Genomic DNA, 3,451 nt, shown 5'->3' with positions numbered 1-3,451 from the left:
AAAATCTAAAAGTATCCTACTGAGCAAAAGCCGTGGGCTTTATCAACCGCAAACCCCGTCACTTAAATCTGATAAGACTCCCGGCGCTATTGTGATGCGCTTTCCCTCTGCCAAAGTCCATCCGTGATCCTGCTTTTTTCTCTGAGTCCTTCTCGTTCCACTTCCTGAACTGGAGTGGATTGTCTGGAATAAACTCCAATCCTCCTTAAAGTGGAGAGAGGAGAGGAGAGGAGAGGTGTAGGGGTGAGTTGGCGATGGTGGGGGAGTGAAGGGGGAGTGAAAGCTGAGAGGATCGTGGATGCCAGGGCCAAAGTAAAGGATCCGACGGAGGAGAGAGTAGCATTAGCAACTTTGTCTCCTGTCCATGAATTCATGGAGCCGTCTGTCCGTCTCTTATTTTAATCCAGTCAAGGCTGTATTTTTGCCCTCATCCTCTGGGCCGCGCTGTGTCTGTGCTGTTCGCTCACAGCACTGCCGCAGGACTGATCCATTCGTTTGTTTTCTGAATCTGGGATTTGCAGAGATAGATTAGAAAACAAAAGCATATGGAAAAGATAAAGAACACTTAGGTAATGGATTCTGGCACGGACTTGGACTTCATCCTCTTCCCGTTTCTTTTTTACCCTGTGCTCTAAATACGCTATTTGTTCTTTTTTTACACCAGACAGACACTTCCTGGGAATAGGAAGAAGAAGGGCTTACTGGGGTTAAAAGGTTATGGACCCGACAAATATTTGACCTGATATTTGTTTCAAGGATACTTTCACATTCTCAGATTTTCTCACAAGAGATTTGGGCACAAACTGGTGCAAAAGTAAACAAGAAACAAGTTCAAAACTGGACTAAACCGCTCACTGGAACCACATTTAGAACTTTTCATTTATCCAGAATGTGGATCAGATCCCACATCTCAGATTAAATAACACATTTGTTTTGGGAAAACTAGTAGAACTAGAAGACAGCAGAACTCAGTGCTTACTTTCCGCTAAATGGGATTTAGAGCTGCATTTCTTAAACAAGATCTGAGTATTTTGAATGAGAAAAAGTACATTGTAAAAGATAGCTCTATGAGGATCTTACTTTTGTCTACGTCCATTTTTACATTACGCACAGTTCATGACTTAGAATTCTTGATCTCGTTTTGACTTTATTTTGACACGTCTGAAAGACTTCTAATTTAAAGTGGCGTTAAAAATCATTCCACTGATGAAGTCGTCACCTCGGCCGTTAATGAAGAACTGTTTCAAAACATCAGGTGAAACAGCTCCAAGTTTGGTCTCAGTGATGAAGAAACATTAGCGCTGATGCCTGTTTAGAGTGATTCACTTTGGAGTTTAAACAACACAGAATAATAACCGTCTCTAATAGATCTAACAAGCTTCATGATCGAGTCGGGAACACAAATGGACTGCCTATGGTCGTACTGTATACACACACACACACACACGACGGTGGCGTTTGTTAAATAACAAACAGCTTCAGTAACTCAACTCACTGAATTATCACCTCTTTGCTCGTGGCCGTTTATGAAAACAAATTGAATTTCCTGCCGCGGCCTCACCTTGTTGCCGTCACGGCTCATTTGATTTATTCCTTAATGAATACTTTCCACTCTCAACTCCAGAGATGGGAAAACATTTCCTGCACTAAATGAGACCGGGCTTTTATTGTAGCCCATTCTTCCCTATATCTAGAAGTACATTACGCTTATGGTTTGTGGCAGCGTTGGATTGAAGGAAATTCCATTTTGGGGGCGGGCAGTGGAGGAAAATGAATAAATAAATAAATGTGCTGCAGTTTGGGACATTTTTCAAAGTGTAATAGCTGCGGTCTGACGTCTCTTTTCTAGTTCTTCAATTATGTAGTGAGTTTAGAAAATGTCATGTAAGTCAGAGACAGATAAGGGGATCTATGCGTTGGATTCAGGGACTAAACCCTCCACATTGACCACTCACGGTGACAAACAGTCCGGTCGACGCGTCGCTCAATGACTGGCGTTAGACAAATTCTACACAAACACCATTTACCTGTTAATGTTGTGTAGATAATGTGCTGTACCTTCTGCACCTAAATTATGCAGCGGCTTGTTTGGGGCCATGAGGAGAATTCAAACAGCATTGATAAGCTAAGCTGCCAGAGTGCGGGATGTATGCAGTGAGAAAAACCCCAGTCTGTATCGATCCCACTGTGGGCTTAGACCACAATCGCTCCCAGTTTTCCGACAAATGAAGCCAAAAAAAAAAAAAAAATCAACAACCGAAAAACAAAGAAACACAACAGAACACAGGAGGTGGCGGTGTGGAATGATATTTCAGGTGGAGGAACAGAGGGCGAGCGTTGGCTGCTGGAGGTGGAGGCAAGAGGGATGATGTGGAGAAAGACAAAGTGAGAGTTAGACGAGGAGACGTCGGTGCCGTCGATCCATCCAGCTCATGGCCAGAGGCAACAGGAGGGGTAAAGTTGTTAACGAGAGTGTGGACAGCGGTGTCGAGCTGAGAGGAGCTCCATCAGGGAAATGAGACGCTCGGCTTCTATTATGGCCCCAGGTGCATCATGGGAGGACAGAGGAAAACTTTTGCTGGGAATAGATTCCAGACAATGTAAAGGCAGCAGCAGCAGAATAAGTATGTTGTATTTATTCCATTCTCATATGGAAAAAAATGGTTTTAATTTCTTAGGCGCATTTTGCTCTCTGCCATTCTGTGATATACGGTTCTTGGTGGGACTGTGTGTTGAGGGAAGAGTTAACTGAAAATTGATGGTTCGACCGGGATTTAAATCACCTAAATACATTAATGATGGATGAACACAACACAGGCCGCATACAACCTACAGTAAATAGATGTCATATGTGCCGGACCAGTACTATCACAACATAAATATATTAGATATTTATTTGTAGTGAATGAAATATAATTTTACAAAAAATATTCTGAACTTTGTGTATTTTTTCATTTCCAAATTCATTAAGTGGGCCAGATTAAACAGCCCAGCGGGCCGGTTTCGGCCCCTGTGCCATATGTTTGACATCCCTGCCTTAAGTGAAACAATAGAAGATTAACTGCAAATTTAAAATGACTGACTTAAATAAAAGTTAAATTAATTATCAACATAGAGCAGATTAAATAATGTGTAAGGGACAAATGCTTCTGCTGTGGTAAAAATATATAGGTTTTGTTTTTCTAAGCCAGAAACTCTTTGTACTAATCAGTAGCTTGAAAATATTGCTTGAAAAACTCAAAATTATTTAACAAATTAAATTAATTAAGTAATTAAATAATTATTAAATATAAAATAATAATAATCAATAAGCCTCAGAGTCAGTGTAGTACTGACTTAAAATTAATTATATATATACTATCTACAGTGGCGCTTTGGCCCAGAGGCAATGTCTCTGTCATTGGTGTGGAACCCCAGGGTTCACCTCCTGGGCAAGTTCGAATCCCGGTTA

The sequence above is a fragment of the Cynoglossus semilaevis genome, chromosome 20, assembly GCF_000523025.1.
Source record: "Cynoglossus semilaevis isolate Cse_v1.0 chromosome 20, Cse_v1.0, whole genome shotgun sequence".
NCBI lineage: Eukaryota > Metazoa > Chordata > Actinopteri > Pleuronectiformes > Cynoglossidae > Cynoglossus > Cynoglossus semilaevis.
The sequence above is the reverse complement of the archived record's forward strand: the minus strand, read 5'-3'. Positions refer to the sequence as shown.